At 52.9% G+C, this 18935-nt stretch overlaps 1 protein-coding gene across 1 annotated transcript in view; it reads right to left on the bottom strand.

Annotated features, from left to right (window-relative positions):
• The window catches only part of MYO9B (myosin IXB), a 137318-nt gene extending 118443 nt beyond the window's left edge, over window positions 1–18875 (bottom strand). Inside the window, 1 exon segment of the mRNA XM_017952277.3 lies at window positions 18773–18875. The gene's annotated coding sequence lies outside the window, so the exon portion shown is untranslated.
• Window positions 18876–18935: the final 60 nt, after the last annotated feature.

The raw sequence follows: 18935 nt of genomic DNA on the forward strand, positions 1-18935 counted from the left end.
TTTCAGATGATGGATGTGTTTATGATGGTCATGGTGGTGGGCTCGCAGCTGTTTGCACACTTAGTAAGTACAGCCTATTATGTAACAATTTCATCTGGATAAAACTGCTTAAAAAGGCCAGGTGCTTGGCTGAGTGTGGTGATTCATGCCTGTAATCCCAGTACTTTGAGAGGCCGAGGTGGGCGGATCACCTGAGGTTGGGAGTTCGAGACCAACCTGACCAACATGGAGAAATCCCGTCTCTACTAAAAATACAAAATAAACTGGGCATGGTGAGGCATGCCCTCCCAGCTACTCAGGAGGCTGAGGCAGGAGAATCGCTTGAACCCAACAGGTGGAGATTGCAGTGAGGTGAATTGCGTCATTGCACTCCAGCCTGGGGAAGAGAGTGAAACTCTGTCTTAACAATAACAACAACAACAACAACAACAACAAAGCCAGGTGCCGTGGCTCATGCCTATAATCCCAGCACTTTGGGAGGCCGAAGAGGGCGGACTGCTTGAGCTGAGGAATTCTAAACCAGCCTGGGCCACACAATGAGGCATCTCTACAAAAAAAAAAAAAAAATTAGCTGGGCATGGTGGCACACACTTGTAGTCCCAGCTTCTTGGGAGGCTGAGGTGGGAGGACTACTTGAGCCCAGGGGGTGGAGGCTGCAGTGAGCAGTGACTGTACCACTGCACCACAGCCTGGGCCACATGGCAGAACCTGTCTCAAACCACCCTCCAAAAAATACTGCTTTAAAAATTACATGGATTTAAAAGATCCCATTTCCCCAGGAGTTTATCTTTTTAAAACTTCTTGCTCTGTATTCAAAAGTTCAGCCCTTGAGCCCAGGCACAGTTCCTCAGACACCATGGCTGGGAGATGGTTGGACATCTAAAGGTACGTCAGGTTCCCAGCTGCCACATGGTATCACTCACCTGGTTGTACCAGGACGCCACGAGAGTTAATCATGGAATGTTCTCAGGCAGCTCCATAGGGCCAAGGAAGATGGACAGAGGTTTACACACTTCCAAGCCAAGTGAGGAATACAGGAGCCCAAATTAAAGATACATGTCTTTTTCTTTTTTCTTTTTTGAAATGGGAGTTTCACTCTTGTTGCCCAGGCTGGAGTACAGTGGCACGATCTTGGCTCACTGCAACCTCTGCCTCTGGGTTCAAGCCATTCTCCTGCCTCAGCCTCCCAAGTAGCTGGGATTACAGGTGCGTACCACCACACCCAGCTAATTTTTTATTTTTGATTCGGATGGGGTTTCACCATGTTGGCCAGGTTGGTCTCCAACTCCTGCTGACCTCAGGTGATCCGCCTGCCTCGGTCTCCCAAAGTGCCAGGATTATAGGTGTGAGCCACTGTGACTGGACAAGATACATGTCTTAATCACACCTGCACGAATGTGTGTGTGTGCTGGCATATGTACTTCCATGTGTTTGCATGTACACAGAGGACACACATGTGAATACACATGCTTGTGTGCACACAGTACACAAACATGAACACACCTGTGTGCACACAACATAGGACACATCCATGCTCATATAAACACAGCACACACGGACACACTATGCACACATGCTTGTACACACATTCACATGCCTGTATACACACTCACATGCATGCACATACATACAAGGACACAGGTATGAAGGAACATATGTGCAAGCGCTTTTTTTTTTTTGACGGAGTCTTGCTCTGTCGCCCAGGCTGGAAAGCAGCGGCGCGATATCAGCTCACTGCAACCTCTGCCTTCTGGGTTCAAGAGATTCTCGAGCTTCAGCCACCCAAGTAGCTGGGATATAGGCATGCATCTCCACGTCTGGCTAATTTTAGTATTTTTAGCAGAGACGGGGCTTTGCCATGTTGGCCAGGCTGGTCTCCAACTTCTAGCCTCAAGTGATCCAGCCGCCTTGCCCAGCATATACACCCATATGAACGCTCATGCACACACACGTGCACAGCCACACGTACATGCTTGTACACAAAACATTTGCATGCAGACGCCTACCCCCATGTTCTTGCCTACACACATGCGTGCACCTGTGTATGTGCACAGAGCGAGGCCCAGGCGGAGTTGGCCTGTCCTGTGACGTTCACTTTTGTGACCAGGGGCTCAGTGCAGCTCCCAGCTAGTGGGCTTTGGGCTGACTTACGGCTGAGCTGCCTGGATGTAGGCAGTGCAAAGCTCACTGGGATATGCCTACTTCCTCCTTCATAGCAGAGAGCAGCTCTGAGCGAGAAGCCAGGAGAACCCAAGGATGGGCTCTTTCTCCTGCTTCCTGCAGCCTCTGCCACCCCCCGAAGGGAGGGCTGATGCTAGCTCACGGAATCACAAGGGCTGAAGGCCACACGGATGGCTGCACTTGAGACTGCTCCACGTCCTCCAGGGACTGCTGACGGAGTACCAGGAGCCCTCTGAGCCCTGCTGGGAACACAGCCTGTGGGGGCTTCTGCAGCTCTGGGCCCCTGATGTGCGAGGCAGAAGGACAGACACTCAGGAAACCCCACTCTCAGAGATGGGGCTGAAGAGGATGGTCACAGGACTGGCAGATGTGTGCCCTTCCCCCAGGCCAGGAGGAAGTGGATAAGGCTTGCTCAAGGCGGCTGCTGAGCAGCCAGGGCTGTGGGGAAGGGGGTTGCCAGAGAAGGGACGTCCCTCCCTGGCAGTGGGATGGGCGTGGTGGGAGCAGAAACAAGCTGGGATCACAAGCTGGAGTGCCCTCTGCAAGGCTCATCGGCCTGGTCCTCTCCTGCTCCCACATGGGCCTGTCCTTTCACCCACAGCTCTGGGCTGACCCCCTCTACCTGGGCCCGAACGCTACCATACCCAGCTAATTTATGTATTTTTAGTAGAGATGGGGTTTCACCATGTTGGCCAGGCTGGTCTCAAACTCCTGACCTCAAGTGATCCGCCTGCCTTGGCCTCCCAAAGTGCTGGGATTACCAGGTGTAAGCCACTGTGCCTGGCCACAAGACCCCATCTCTATAAAAAAATTTAAAAATTAGCTGGGCGTGGTAGTGCACGCCTATAGTCCCAGCTACTCGGGAGGCTGAGGCAGGAGGATTGCTTGAGCCCATGAGGTCAAGGCTGCAGTGAGCTGTGATCATGCCACTGCACTCCAGCCTGGGCCACAGAGCAAGACCATGTATCAAAAAAACAAAAAAACGAAACAAAACTGCTTCCAAACAGGGAAGCAACTGTTTTAATGCCTTTTGTGAAAGAATCCTTCCCTCCCTGGATTGGGGAGCCTCCTTTGTTAAATACTACACATGGAATTATTTTATATATGTGGTCCACCTCTGGGCTGCTGAGGCTTGTGAGGTGCCACACTGTTTTGATTATCAGAGCTTCAGAGAATGTTCTGACTTGGCAGGGCTCAGTCTTTTGTGGTTTCCCAGGAGACCTGGGACCTGGAAATTAGTCTTGCTGTGGCTTAAGATCCCTGTCCCAAGTGGATGTGAAACCTGCCCTTGGAGAATCCCCTGGTTCTGGTGGGAATGGAAGGAAGCAGATGGGGCTGGAGGAACCAGGGACCTGAAGTTCCTGTGGGGGACAGCTCAGCCAAGTGGCAACCTCGGGTTGTGGTTGTGTTTTGGGGTCTGGGTCCTGGAAACGTGTTTCCTTCCTTAAATCGAATTGTCTCACCAAAATACCCCAAGGCTAACATAACCACTCTACCCCCTGACTCTGCCCATCCCACGCACAGACAATGCGAACGGGAAGCAAAACACATCCTCCAGCTGATAGCATCGGTACGGCCAAGGCCTTTTGTAAGAACGATCCCCTTGTCACCAAATGAAAATCAAACTGTCAGACTACAAAGATCCTCGAAGAAATGTCAAAAAGTGCTAACAAAGTGCCTGTTAACGGATGAATGGAAAAACACAACGTGGCCCATTCATCCAGTGGAATATTATTTGGCCATAAAAAGAAATGAAGGCTGAGTGAGGCGGCTCACGCCTGTAATCTCAGCACTTTGCAAGGCCGAGGCTGGCAGACCGCTTGAGTTCATGAGTTCGAGACCAGCCTGAGGAACATGGCGAAACCCCGTCTCTACAGAAAAAAACACAAAAATTAGCGAGGCATGGTGGCATGTGCCTGTAATCCCAGCTACTTGGGAGGCTGAAGTGGGAAGATGGCTTGAGCCTGGGAGGCAGAGGCTGCAGTGAGCCGAGATCGTTACACTGCACTCCAACTTGGCCAACAGAGCCAGATCTTGTCTCAAAAAAAAAAAAGGAAGGAAGCACCGATTCATGCTATAACGTGGATGAAACTAAAAAACACGATGCTGAGTGAGAGAAGCCAGACACGAAAGACCATACGGGGTGTGACTCCATTTATAGAAATGTCCAGAACGCCAGAACAAATTCACAGACACAGAAAGTGATGAGTCGTCGTGAGGAGCTGGGGGACGAGGAGTGGGGAGAGATGGCTAATGGGGATGGGGTCGGGGTTTCCTTTTGGGGGATGAAAGTGTTCTGGAATCAGATAGAGCTGGTGTTTGCACAACGCTGTGAATGCACTGAATATTACTCATTATAAATTACATGTTATGTGCTTTTCACTAAAATAAAAATGAATACTCCTTTTAAAAAAACGGAGCGGTGCAAAAAGAAATGGCTTCGTAAAAGCCAGGCCGGTATATGCTTTCTGCACTCTGAAAAAATGCCAATCTCAATTCAGTGCCTTTTCCTTGCGTTCTCATAGAAAGGAGGTGTAAGGAAAGGCATGACAACGAAAAAAACAGGCCCTGGGGGTGGGGGGGTCAGTGGCCGGATGTGAATTAGCCGCTCTCAAGGCCGGCTGCACAGAAAGTAGGGTTCTGCCTACCAGTTTGGTGGAGGATTCGGAATTTACTGGAAAATAAAGGCCTCCGGACGGGGCCTCCAGAAAGTGTAGCGTAGCCGTTTTCGTTTATATAAGGCCATAATTTGAAGCCACATGTTTATAGGATGAAATCATTCTCAAGCTAAGAGAAGGCTAACTAGCATTGCAGCAGACTCCTTTAGGATGCATCCTGCAGCACTCAGCGCATGTCACGTTTCGCGTACATTTCGCTGATCCTGTTGAGGATTTTTTTTTTTTTTTTTTTTTTTAAGAAGAAACCTCATGGGCCGTATGGGAAAGATGGAAACACACACACGGAGGAATGACCACAAAGTCAGTCTGTCGGTCAGGGTGGCTCAGAGTGGGAGGACGACTTAGAGGCCTTTTCCTCATTTTCCTACATCTCCAACCTAACCGTAAGATGGCCATGCTCACGTGCCAGTCGGGAGGAAGAGGGCACTCAAGAGAAGAAACTGTTAAGAAAACTCCAAGGGATGGCGCAGTGCAGGTGACAGGAGGGAGGAACTAAGCTCTTTTGGGGCATTTCAGAAAGTGGGGATATGGCCAGGTGTGGTGGCTTATGCCTGTAATCCCAGCACTTTGCGAGGCTACGTGAGCCTAGGAGTTTGAGATCAGCCTGGACAACAAAGAAAGAACCCCCCAGTTCTACAAAAAATAAGAAATGAGCCGGGCATAGTGGCGTGCACCTGTGGTCCCAGGTACTCAGGAGGCTGAGGTGGGAGGATCACTTAAGCCTGGGAGATCGAGCCGTGATAGTGCCAGGGCACTCCAGCCTGGGCAACAGAGACAGATCCTGTTTCTCTCTCTCTCACACACACACACAAATAAGTAAATAAACAAAGTAAGTGGGGCTGCTTCCAAGATTCCACTGCAGAGGTGAATGGGCTCATATCACAGGCTGGCACAGGACATCACAGGAATTGGTGGGCATCACTGGTGGCCCAGGCCCTGCTAAGGGGCCAAGTCCTAGGGGTGGGACAGAGCAGGGATGGGAAACTCCTTGGGGAGCAGCTGGGGGAGCCAGCAGGGCCAAGAAACAGCATCCGCAGGGCAAAATCACAAAGAGAGGCATTTCCAGTGGGGAGTTCATTCGTGTTCCCCAAAACTCATGCTTACCCCGAAACTCAGAACGTGACCTTGTTTGGAAACAAAGGCTTTGGGGATGTAGTCAGTTAAGATCAGGTTGTACTGGACTAGGGTGGGCTCCAAATCCAAAGACTTGTATCCTTATAAAAGGAAAAGAGACACATGTGCACACAGAGGGAAGACGGCATGTGAATAAAGACGGAGGCGGGGATTGGAGTGATGTGACCACAGACCATGGAATGCCTGGAGCCCCAGAAGCTAGAACAGGCAGGAAGAGTCCTCCCCTAGAGCCTCCAGAGGGAGTGTGGTCCTGCTGACACCTTTTTTTTTGAGATGGAGTCTTGCTCTGTCGCCCAGGCTGGAGTGCAGTGGTGCGATCTCAGCTCACTGCAACCTCCACCTCCCGGGTTCAAGCAATTCTCCTGCCTCAGCCTCCCGAGTAGCTGGGATGACAGGCACCCACCACCATGCCCAGCTAATTTTTTGTTTGTTTGTTTGCTTGTTTTTGAGACAGAGTTTTGCTCTTGTTGCCCAGGCTGGAGTGCAATGGCGTGATCTCGGCTCACTGCAACCTCCGCCTCCCAGGTACAAGCGATTCTCCTGTCTCCACCTACCAAGTAGCTCAGATTATAGGCATGCACCACCACGCCTGGCTAATTTTTTTGTATTTAGTAGAGACAGGGTTTCACCATGTTAGTCAGGCTGGTCGTGAACTCCTGACTTCAGGTGATCCACCCGCCTCGGCCTCCCAAAGTGTTGTGATTATTGGCATGAGCCACCGTGCCCAGCCAACACCTTCATTTCAGACTTGTGGCCTCCTCAGCCACCCCAGGATAGGTACTTAGTTATGGAAGCCCCACGACATGAATCCAGTTGCCCAGTGCCGAAGACCTTGAGTGGAACACTCAGGCCAGAAAGTAGCTGGGTGAGCCCTTCAGTTGCTCCAGTCTTTTTTCTCCCTTAACTGAATATTCCCAAGAAGCTCATCGCAAATGCTCTCTCGTGACTTCTGCCAATTCCACGCTCACCCACGGGGAGTTGAATGTGTTCTTCTGAACCTGTTCAGATTGTCCTTTGTCTTCCACAAGGCATTCCCCCAGACCTTCCATCCGGCCTGAGTGTTCTGAGCCCCACGCCCCGGAGAAAGTCCCTTCCCAGGTATGTGTTCTTTCAGCACGTTCTGGCCACCCGCCTCCCCACAGCCCAAGTGCTCTCCGACCTGTGCTATACGCCCACCCCTCCAGGCCCTGGGGTCTCCCTCCCTGGGATCTGTGCTGATGTTTCAGAGGAGGCTGTCTTCTTTCAACATATGGTTAACAAATGTTCCTCCAGTGCTCACCCCGGGCCAGGCTGAAGTTGGGCACAGGAGACAGAACGTGCAGGTGAAGGAGACGGAAAACACACTCACCACAAAGCAAGGAGGTATTTGCAACAGCGATAAGTGCTTTGGGGAGGAAAAATCCAGCATAACTGTGCTAGCACAGCAGTTCTCAGCCAGGAGTGAGTCTGTCCCCGCTGGGACAGACATCTGTCTGGAGACATTTTTTTTTTTTTTTTTTTTGAGATGAAGTCTTGCTCTGTTTTCCAGGCTGAAGTACAGTAGCGCTATTTCAGCTCGCTGTCACCTCTGCCTCGCGGGTTCAAGTGATTCTCATGCCTCAGCCTCCCAAGTAGCTGGGACAAAATGCACCCGCCACCACACCCAGCTAATTTTTGTATTTTTAGTAGAGACGGGGTTTCTCCATGCTGGCCAGGCTGGTCTTGAACTCCTGGCCTCAAGCGATCCGCCCGCCTCAGCCTCCCAAAGTGTTGGAATTACAGGCGTGAGCCACTGTGCCTGGCCATGGAGACATTTTGGATGTTACCACTTGCGGCAAGGGGACACTGCATCTTGTAGGTGGAGGCCAGGGATGCCGCTCACTGTCCCATAGTGCACGGCATGGCCCCTACAGCAAAAAATAATCGGCCCCAATATGAGCCAGGCCAAGGTGGGGAAGCCAGGGATAGGAACCCATGGGGCAGTGCTCAGGGCAAACGGTTGCTGAGGCCTGTATAGTGCAAACGAGCTGGACGTGCCTGGAGCTTGAGGACAGCAGCCCAGGCGAGGGCGGGGAGCGGGCAGGCGGGGTCAGAGCGGGTCTGAGAACAAGGAGCCCAGTGTGGCCGGTGGGTCCAAGGCTGGAGGCGGAGAGAGAGAAGCCGAGATGGGGAAGGTCAGATCCTCCAGGGCCCTGCAAATGTGGTTAGATTTTCATGCAAGTCCGACAGGGGAGCCCCATGTGGTTTGATGCAGGGGCACCAGGACCAGAGTGACATTAAGAAAATGTTACCATCTGTGGCAGATGGACTGTGGCGGGCCTGGGTGGAAGCACGTCCTGTGGGTGCCTTGGGGGGAGCTGACATTTGCCTGGATCAGGCCCATGAGACGCAGGTGGGTTCTGGTCACAGGTAGAAGGCCGAGCCACCGGGCCCCGCAGGTGGCTGGGCTGCAGGTCCTTCCCGGGTGACCTGTGGGCTTGTAAACGAAGATGGGGAGGGCAGCCAGGGACATGGGTCTGAAAGGGCAGACCCCTCTGCAATCACACAGCCCATCTGTCGTCACGCCCAGAGGGAAAGCCATCTCGAGGGTAAGAACAGGCGTCTCCCTATGTTGCCCAGGCCAGGCTCGAATTCCTGGGTTCAAGCAATCCGCCCACCTCAGCTTCTGGAGTAGCTGGGACTACAGGTGCAAGTCCACACTCAGCTAATTTTTTCTATTTTTTTTTTTTTTTTTTTTTTTTTTTTTTTGAGGCAGTCTGCGCTCTGTCACCAGGCTGGAGTGCGGTGGCTGGATCTCAAGCTCACTGCAAATGCCTCCGGGACTACGCCATTCTCCTGCCTCAGCCTCACAGTAGCTGGGACTGAAGCCAGCCACCTACGCCCGGCTAAGTTTTTGTGTACCCAAGAGCGGGGTTTCACTGTGTTAGCCAGGATGGTCTCGATCTCACAAACCTCGTGATCCTTCCCGTCCTGGGCCTCCCAAAGTGCTGGGATGGGCTTGAGCCACAGCGCCCGGCCTGTGCCCAAAGATGAGATCTCCCTGGGTTGCCCAGGCCGGAGTCTCCCAGGCTTCTGGGCTCAAGTGATTCTCCTGCCTCGTCCTCCCAAAGAGCTGGAATTGCAGGCATGAACCACTGCCCCTGGCTAGAACATTTACATCACCTTAAAAAGAAACCCTGTACCTTTTAGCTATCACCTATCCCACTAATCCCCCAAAAGACCCCCAAGTTTATTCCCATTCTCCACATCTGCTGAGCTGCCTAGGTGGCTCACGACCTGGCCACCCATCTGCCCCAGGCTTCTGGCTTCCACGTGGAGTGCTCTCTGCATGCCAGGATCCCCCCATGCCGCCCATCCGCGATCCAGCCCTTGTGGCCTTCAGCTAGATGCTCCTCCTCCTGGCCAGGAAACCCACCCTCTGCTCAGTTTCTACAAAGCACCTCCCAGGTTCAAGCTGGTTCCACTTTCTGATCACCTGAGAGCGAAACCAGATGGGGGGGCAATGGTCCCAGGATTTGCTGCCACCAATGTCTTTGGTGAAACAGCCACTCCCCAGCTCCCCTTGAAGCTCATCCCTGTGCCAGGGACTCTGGTGATCACAACATGAAGGCAGGTGAGAAACGAGTCGCCTCAGGCCAGTCATGGGCTTGACCTGCAGGTCTCAACAGGCTCTGCTTGCCCCTCAAAAGCTTGGTGCTCTTCTACATCAGTGTTTCTGCCCTGGAACAGACTCTGCCCGCAGGGGACACTTGGCAACCTCTGTCCTGAGACATTTTTTTTCCCTTTGAGACAGAGTCTTGCTCTGTTGCCCAGGCTGGAGTGCAGTGGCATGATCTTGGCTCACTGCAACCTCTACCTCCTGGGTTCAAGCTATTTTTGTGCCTCAGCCTCCCAAGTAGCTGGGATTACAGGTGCACACCACCATGCCTGGCTAATTTTTTTTTTTTTTTTTTTTTGTATTTTTAGTGCAGACAGGATTTTGCCATGTTGGCCAGGCTGGTCTCTAACTCCTAGCTTCAAGTGATCTGCCCGCCTCAGTCTCCCAAAGTGTTGGGGTTACAGGTGTGATCCACTGCGCCTGGCCCTGAGACATATTTGGTTGTCGGGACAGGGAGGATGCTATCAACATGAAGAGGGTTGAGGCTGGAAATGCTGCTCCACACCCTGTGGTGCTCAGGGCCCCACCACAGAGATGGACCCAGCCACAAATATCAGCAGTGCTGAGGGTGAGAGACCCTACATTAATTATTTGGAAAAAAATTGATTCCGTCTTCACACTAAACACCAGAATGCACAAAATACATTCCTAATAATTTTTTTTTTTTTTGAGATGAGTCTCTCTCTGTCACCCAGGCTGGAGTGCAGTGGCACCACCTTGGTTCACTGCAGCCTCGACCTCCCAGGTTCAAGTGATCCTCTGGCTTCAGCCTCCTGAGTAGCTGGGACCACAGACATGTGCCAACACACCTGGCTAATTTTTGTATCTTTTTGTAGAGACGGAGATTCACTATGTTGCTGAGGCTGGTCTGGAACTCCCGGGCCCAGGGGATCCTCCCACCTCTGCCTCCCAAAGTGCTGGGATTACAGGCATAGACCACCGCACTTGGCGCCCAGTGGGCTACTAACCAGGAGAATCTACCTAGTCTCTCTGATTTCTCTCCTCTCTCCTTCCCCATTCACTTTGTGTATTTAAATGTGTGAGCTGGGCGCAGCAGCTCAGGCCTGTAATCCCAGCACTTTGGGAGGCTGAGGCGGGTGGATCACCTGAGGTCAAGAGTTCAAGACCGGCCTGGCAAACATGGTGAAATCCCATCTCTACTAAAAATACAAAAATTAGCTGGGCATGGTAGTGGGTGCCTGTAATCCCAGCTACTTGGGAGGCTGAGGCAGGAGAATCGATCACTTGAACCCAGGAGGTGGAGGTTGCAGTGAGCCAAGACTGTGCCATTGCACTCCAGCCTGGGCAACAAGAACGAAGCTCCATCTAAAAAAAAAAAAAAAGAAAAAAAAATGTGCGCAGCATCCTAGGACTTCGGTCAGTCAGATGACGACAGACGCAAACTCACTTAGGAGTCAACAGAACCCCGAGCTAGTGTTTCTCACCCAGGGCTGACTCTGCCCTCCAGGAGACACTTGGCCATGTCTAGAGACATTTCTGGTTATCCAGACACGGAGGAGGGGGTGCTACCGGCATCTGAAGGGTGGAGGCCAGGGACGCTGTTCAACACCCTACAGTGCAGACAGCAGCTCCTACCCAAGAGAACGATCTGCCCCCAATGTCACCAATGCTGCAGCTGAGAAGCTATGCTTTAAATCAATCAGAAAAGTGGCTGCGCGTGGTGGCTCATGCCTGTAATCCCAGCACTTTGGGAGGCTGAGGCGGGTGATCGCTTAAGCCCAGGAGTTCCAGACCAGGCAACACGGTGAAACCCCGTCTCCATAAGCAATACAAAAATTAGCCTGGCGTGGTGGTGACTGCCTGCAGTCCCAGCTACTAGGGAGAATGAGGTAGGAGGATCACTTGAGCCCAGGGAGGTCGTCAAGGCTGCAGTGAGCCAAGATCATGCCACTGCGCTTTAGCCTGGGTGACAGAGTGAGACCCTGTCTCAAAAAAAAAAAAAAAAAAAAAAAAAAGGAATATTTGCATACTTTCAGCCTCCTAAGGACTCACGGGCCCTTGACACATTAGCACGGTTCCAACCCCATGCTCACTTGGCTGCAGGATATTGAGAGTGCGGGGTGCAAGAAGGAGCCAGCCTTGTGGAGGCACCTGCCCCGGTTCAGGCCACTTTCTTCACTCCAGGACACCCCAACCCTTACCTTCTCCCTTCCCTGCTAAATCATGGGGCTGACTCCCAAGGGACCACCCAGGGAAAAGGAACCAGTTTCCATGGCGCCTACGGGCCAAATAAGTACGACCGCACTTTCTCTGCCTCTCTTGTTCTCGTGCCCACCCAATAAATAGCATCTCCACGTGACAAGACGAGGACCTCAGGGGTCTTCCCAAGCAGTGGACAAGCTACCCCCTGACCCCGATGGCACATTCACCAGGAAATTAAAGCCCTGCGTGAGTCCCCGTACCCTGGGAATCAAAATCTCAAACGTCACCCTCCTGCCCCCGATCTCATCTGCCCTGGAATGGGATGCAGGAGGTGGCAGATGCCTCCTCGTGGAGATGCTCTGAGCAGTGAGCCTGGGAAGATCCACAGCAAAGCCTTGAGCCTCCCACTGTTGCTGTGCCGCTGTGACTTCACTCGTGAGGAAGCAGCGGTGCCCACCTCCCAGGCAGATGACCCATGGTACGGCTGACGGGGGAAGCTCTCGGGTCTCCCACTTCCCCCATAAGCGAGTCCCCAGGCCAGGCAGGCTCCCATCACAGGCTCGCCCGCTGCTGGCACCTTCACAGACCCCACTGGGCTATTAATTTGACTTCCATGCTCGTGACTCCTGGCTGAATATCTGAACAGAGGCGAGGGCTATTTCTGTTCTCCTCAGTCTCCCCAAGGGCCAGCTCTGAGCCTGGCTCCCAGCCAATACTTCCTTTTTGCTGAAGGATTTTAAGACATTCCAGAAACTTCTTTTGTTTAATCACTTGTGACAGCAGTTGGTCCTAAGGTCACTTGGGTCCCTGAGTGGAGTTACTTTGGATATCCCTTGCCCCTGACGCCGGCAATACTGAGAGCAGAGACACCCCCGCCCCATGCCCTGTTTGTAAACTTCATCCTGCTTCCCCACCAGGCACACACGGTCTCGAGGGCCTGGCCCTCACCACATCTCCTGTAAAATCCCACGGGATTCACTCCTCCCTGGGCTGGGTCCTCACCTCTGTTTTTTTTTTTTTTCCTTTTTTTTTTTGAGACGCGCTCTCACTCTTTCGCCCAGGCTAGAGTGCAGTGGCGCGGGATCACAGCTCACTGCAACTTCTGCCTCCTCGGTTCAAGCGATTCTCCTGCCTCAGCCACCCAAGTAGCTGGGATTACTGGTGCGTGCCACTATACCCGGCTAATTTTTGTATTTTTAGTAGAGACTGGGTTTCATCATGTTGGCCAAGCTGGTCTCAAACTCCTGACCTTAGGTGATCCTCCCACCTCGGCCTCCCAAAGTGCTGGGATTCAGGCGTGGGCCACTGCATCAGGCCTCTCACCTCTCTTTAGTCACCCTTGAATGTTTGAGTGTGAGATCTGGAAAATTCCCAACAGGGAGCTTCCAAAATTGATGCAGCCAACCAACCTACTCACCCTTAAAGTGTTTATTTAAAGGAGTGAGAAAAGACAAAATGGACCTGTTCTCTATTGACACGATCATTTCCCCCCAGATTCCTGTATTATCTAAAAATGTAATTTGAGGCTGGGCGCGGTGGCTCACGTCTGTTACCCCAGCACTTGGGGAGGGCGAGCGGGCGCATCACCTGATGTCAGGAGTTTAAGACCAGCTGGTCAACACAATGAAAATCCATCTCTACTAAAAATACAAAAATTAGTTGGGCGTGGTGGCGCACACCCGTAGTCCCAGCTACTCGGGAGGCTGAGGCAGGAGAAGCACTTGAACCTGGGAGACAGGGGTTGCAGTGAGCTGAGATCGCATCACTGCACTCCGGCCTGGGTGACAGTCCCCCCCCAAAATAAATAATAAATAAAAATGCAATTTGAATTTGCCCCTTTTTCAGTGTTATGGGCTGAGCTGTGTCCACCACTCCCCTCCACGAACAAATATTCATATATTGAAATCCTAAACCTCAGAACTTCAGAGTATGAGTATATTTGGGTCTTTTTTTTTTTTTTTGAGATAGGGGTGTTGTTCTGTCACCCAGGCTGGAATGCAGTGACATGATCATAGCTCACTGTAGTCTGAAACTCCCAGGCTCAAGTGATCCTTCTGTCTCAGCTTCTCAAAGTGCTAGGACCACAGGCATTCACCATTATGTCCAGCTAATTTTAGAATTTTTTTGTAGAGATGGGATCTTGCTATGTTGTCCATGTTGGTCTTAAACTCTTGGCCTCAAGCGATCCTCCCGCCTCAGCCTCCCAAAGAGCTGAGATTACAGGCGTGTGCCACCAACCCTGGCCTAGAGACAGGGTCTTTATGGGGATGATTCACTTAAAATGACGTCATTAGGGTGGGCCCCCTTCCCTATGACTGCCGTCCTCATAAGATGAAATCTGGACACAGAGACAGGCACAAAGGGAGGACGATGTAAAGACCCAGGGAGAGACGGCTGTGTATGAGCCATCAGAGAGAGGCTTGGAACAGATCTCACAGCCCTCTGAAGGCACGAACCCTGCCAACACCTTGATCTTGAATGTGATCTTAAACGTCTGGCCTCTAGAACTGCGAGCCAATATATTTCTGTCATTTTGGCCACCCAACGTGCGGTTCTGTTACAGCAGCCCTAGCAAACTCAGGCACCCAGCAACAACAGCCATGAAATACGCCTAGCGGGGCTCCTTCTCTTGCACACACAGCCCTGTGCAGCAGGGCAGAGAGGGGTTTTAAACAAGTGAGTCAGACAAGGATATCTTATTCATCGCTCCGACGAACCCACAGGCTGAACCCTTGAATCACTACTTTATTTATCATCGGGCTCGGGCTCAGAAAGTCTGGCTGAGGAAATGAGTAGAACCCAAACTCGTCAGCTGCATTTCTGAAACATGCCTAATCTCTGAGGCTCTTTCCCAGCCACGATAGAAACTGAAAGGGAACGGGGCTCTGGGCTGTGGCGGTGGGCTGGTGTGGAGACAGAGCCCTTTGTTCTGCCACTCCAGGGACCACGAGGGCAGAAGAGAAGGGCTTGTCTTGCTCTGCCGAGAGGCCGCCCGGGGCTGTCTGAATGGCCGGCCGAGCAGGGGCAGCCTGGCACAGCTGGGCTGGGGATGCCGGGCACACAAAGGGCTGGTGGGTGGGGTGCGGGGGCAGCGCCCAGAAGGGACCGTCAGTCCCGTGGCCCTAGAGCGTTTCCTCCAATCAAGGGAAAGCAGCAAAGTCACAGTCAAGGAGGGGGCCAAGCAGGGAAGGGGAGAGCAAGATAGACCAAGAACAAAAATTCAGCAGTGTGTGCTTGGGAACGGGTGGGCGAAAGGGTCCACGGAAGAGATAACGCAGCTTACAAAAGCGACGTTTATCCAGGGCAACCTCCAAAGTAGCTCTTGGGAGAGAATCGAATACCTCTAATCTCAGAAGAAAAGCAACAGATCGTTCTAAGACGAGGACAGTTCCTCCAGAAATCCAGGTCAGTCATAAGACAAAGAAGAGAAAGACAAGGGCACCTGCTGTCCACCCTCGGGCACGTTGCCTAACCCCCCCCACAGTCAGTTCCTAACTGTTCCTCCTTTTTATCAAGACCCGCTCCCTCCGATTAAGAACTGACTGGATGGCAGGATTCAGTTCCTGGTCTCTGCCCCCGTTCCCACTCTTAGTGGCAGTTTCTCAGGGGGCTCCACAAACACCAAGGACCCACTGAGGCAACGATGGGCCCTAGAGGGGAACCAGGTTGTACTAATGAGCATCACATTTCACCTGCGGAGGTGATTCTGCCTCCCCCCCCCAAGGGGACACGTGGCCATGACTGGAGTCATTTTCGGTTGTTACCCCTTAGAGGGGACGGAATACTACTGGCATCTCATGGGTGACAGCCAGGGACACTATTCAACGTTCTACAGTGCACAGCCCCAAATGACAATGGTGGTGCGGTTGAGAAACTGCCCTGGAGATCTGGGCTTCCCCAGTTAAAGGTTACTAAGGATCCTGCATGTTTCTAGAAAGCTCAAGGAACCATCTCTGAAGTTATCACCTGCCTGGGCCTTTCTGTATCAGGAAGATAAGAACAAGGACCCTCGTGCTCCCGGTTGGCAGAATGAGACAGCTGGGATGCTCTGTACAGGCCGGGCTTCAAAGGTATCTGCTTGAGCAATCCCTTCTGCCCGGCGTGGTTTAACATGTGGTATCTTTCCAGGTTTGACCTGGGGCCAGCCACCACTTCCAAGGAAACCTGCTGGAATCCCCCTTGTCCTAAAGCTTGCATTGGTTGTTCCTAATTCTGCCCCCATAATATCTTGTGGCCCCTCTGTTGCTGTACTGATGACCTGATCTGAATTCCATTCCTTTTTATTTTTTTATTTGTTTATTTTTGAGGGTGTCTCGCTCTGTCCCTCAGACTGGAGTGCAATGGCACGATCTTGGCTCACAGCAACCTCCACCTCCTGGGTTCAAGCAATTCTCCTGTCTCAGCCTCCAGAGTAGCTGGGATTATAGGCACACACCACCACACCCGGCTAATTTTTGTATTTTTAGTAGAGACAGAGTTTCTCCATATTGGTCAGGCTGGTCTTGACCTCCTGACCTTGTGATCCACCCGCCTCGGCCTCCGAAAGTGCTGGGATTACAGGCGTGAGCCACCGCGGCCTAGCCTGAACTCCATTCTTTCTGAAGAGGAAGTGCAAGGTTGCGGCGGGGGTGGGAGTGGTGGGAGGGGGGCACCTCTGTCCCCAGGAATCTACCAAGCGCCTGGCACAATCAGCCCTTGCCTAACTGAAATCTAGGCCCACCCAAGACACACCATTTGGAAGAGATGAGGAATGGGAGGCAGCAAGTTAACAGGTCCCGGTGGGGAGAAAATAATGAATCCTACAGCCAAATAGAAAGGGGAGATTCCCACATCTCTACCTGCTCCACTGAGTCACCAGACTGGACCCGAAGGAGGGTACTGCCTCGGGATTTCCAGAAATTTGCAGTTTCCAAAGCTTTGGGAATAGGTGCAATGTGCAAAAGCACTTTCGACAATGCAATTTTTTATTTGGACGATGAAGAAGCGGTAAAAATCAATCAACCAATCAATCAATCAATCAATCAATCATTTTTGGATATAAACTGTAGAATAGAAAACGGAATAAAAGCAGGATCATTGTAGCCAGGAATGAAGAGTGGGGGTGCTGTGTGGAGTTCAAGGCCGGGAGTGGGGGGACATGGACTGGAGACAAGACAGTGATGAGAAGAGTTGGGTTTCACGTGGAAAAACGCTGATGGAGGTCAATTCATTCATTTTGCAGGTGAGAGGGCAGAAACAGGAACAGAGACTTGAGCAAAGCCAGGATCTCCAACACAGTGCTTCCTCCACAAGACCCTGCTTGGCCATTCTCTAGCGGCAGGAAGAGGTGATCGCAGGGCTGTGGGATCAGAAGATCCCGGTCCTGTTCATTGGGGTGTCTTGGCCAGGGCAAGCCCACAGTTCAATGTCTGCAGGAGGCATGACTGTGGGCTGTCACTGCATGTCCTGGGGCAAGCCAGGCCAAAGCCACCTTTCCTAAAGGCTAGGATATTCTGGAAGTGAAGGGGGTACCTATCTTTCTGTGGCCCTCTTTATATTCCAACTACCCAGGTTCATCTCCTGAATGAGCTATCAACTAAATATAAGCTGGGGTTCCCTAGCCCTTCTGGCAGATCCCAGATTAAGATCCCTACAGTTGGGAAAGGGGAGAAAGCACCCTGCACAAAGTCCCTGCCAGGGCCACAAGAGTCAGGCCTGTCAGATGTGAATAACTTTCCTGTCTCCCAGGTCACCTCCAGCTACTCCTGGACACCCTAAGATTCTGAAGACTCCAACACCAAAAAACAAACCGAGTTAGGACCCTCTGGCTGCAAAACACAGTGTCCCCACCAGCTCCCACCTCAGACAGAGGCACAGAGAAGCCTTCCCTTAAAGACCCCTCGCCTCCAGGGTGCCCAGGAAAGAAAGGAGGACTGTGGCTGTCGTGCCTCTCCAGGGCTGAGCTCAGAGCAACCGGGGGACAGATTTCCTGTATGTCGTTTTACCCATTTAAGTCCAAGGATGCAGCTCTGCGGAGGTGGCAACAGTCCTGTACATGAGGGTGCATGCACACTCCCTCCTGAAAAACAGTTCCGGCCTCACAGCCGGCCCTGAGGTCTCTTCCTTGGATCGAGGGAATCCCAGAATCCCGCTAGTCCTGTCTTAAAGGGAGGGTGGTGCCGTTTCCAAGACCAGGAGACTGGCACAGAGGGTGTTGGGACACGTCCCCGGTCACCCAGCTGTTGAGTGTGAAGTCAGGAAGGACATGAATCAAGAGGGGAGGGTGGGCGGGACGGAATCTCCAGGAGCTGCACCTCAACATCTATCTGCACGGGGCCATTCTAACCCCTTCCTTCTCTTTCCTCCTCTCCTGGCCCTCCCTCCCTAAGCCTATCCTTAGTTCTTACCATGACTTCTACTCCGTTTACTTCCCTTTCAGCTCCCATTTCCCCGCTTCCCAATAGCCGGCTGCCGCATCAGTTAGTTCAGAACCCCCCGCACTCACTGAGCGCCCACTGGGGGCCAGGCGCCGCCCTCTTCTCAGACACCCTTCCTTCAATCGCGCGGGCAGACGTCCCCAGATTGGTCTCGCACCCCTTCCCCCCAACCGCACCCCGGCTGTCCCGCCACTGGCCTTGCCCACTCCCCCAGCCTGGGCCTCTCGTTCCCGCCTCCTTGCCTCCCCACAACGCCGTTTCCTGCGACCCCCCAATTACCACTTAAGCCACGTCCTCTTCAGAGAAGCTGCTCAAAGCCACAAGACTCACCCCCCCCACGCCCGCGAACTCCCTCACCAGCTCCATCTCCATCCACTTTCTCCTTCACCATCTCGCTTCCAACTCATCCCCAGCAACCTCTCCAAGACCCCTAGGCTCGTTCCCGCCCCCTCGACCCCTGCCGTCGCGTCCCCCATCAGCCCTCAGCTCCGTCCCTCTTCTGCGCAGCCCCCACAGGCAGGCTTCGAGCTCGAGTCGCCAACCCGAGGCCGCCTGGAACTCACCTGGCCTCGGCCGCCGCGCGCCGCCGGTCCCGGGCCGGGTCCCCGGCCGGACGACCGCCTGCCAGCCCGCCGCTGCTCCGACCGCTCCGCCCCGCCGCGCCCGCCGCTCCCCCGCGCGCTCCCGCTTCCGGGTTCCGGAGGGGCGGGGACGGGGGCGTGACGC

This window comes from Papio anubis, chromosome 20, assembly GCF_008728515.1.
Source record: "Papio anubis isolate 15944 chromosome 20, Panubis1.0, whole genome shotgun sequence".
Lineage (NCBI taxonomy): Eukaryota > Metazoa > Chordata > Mammalia > Primates > Cercopithecidae > Papio > Papio anubis.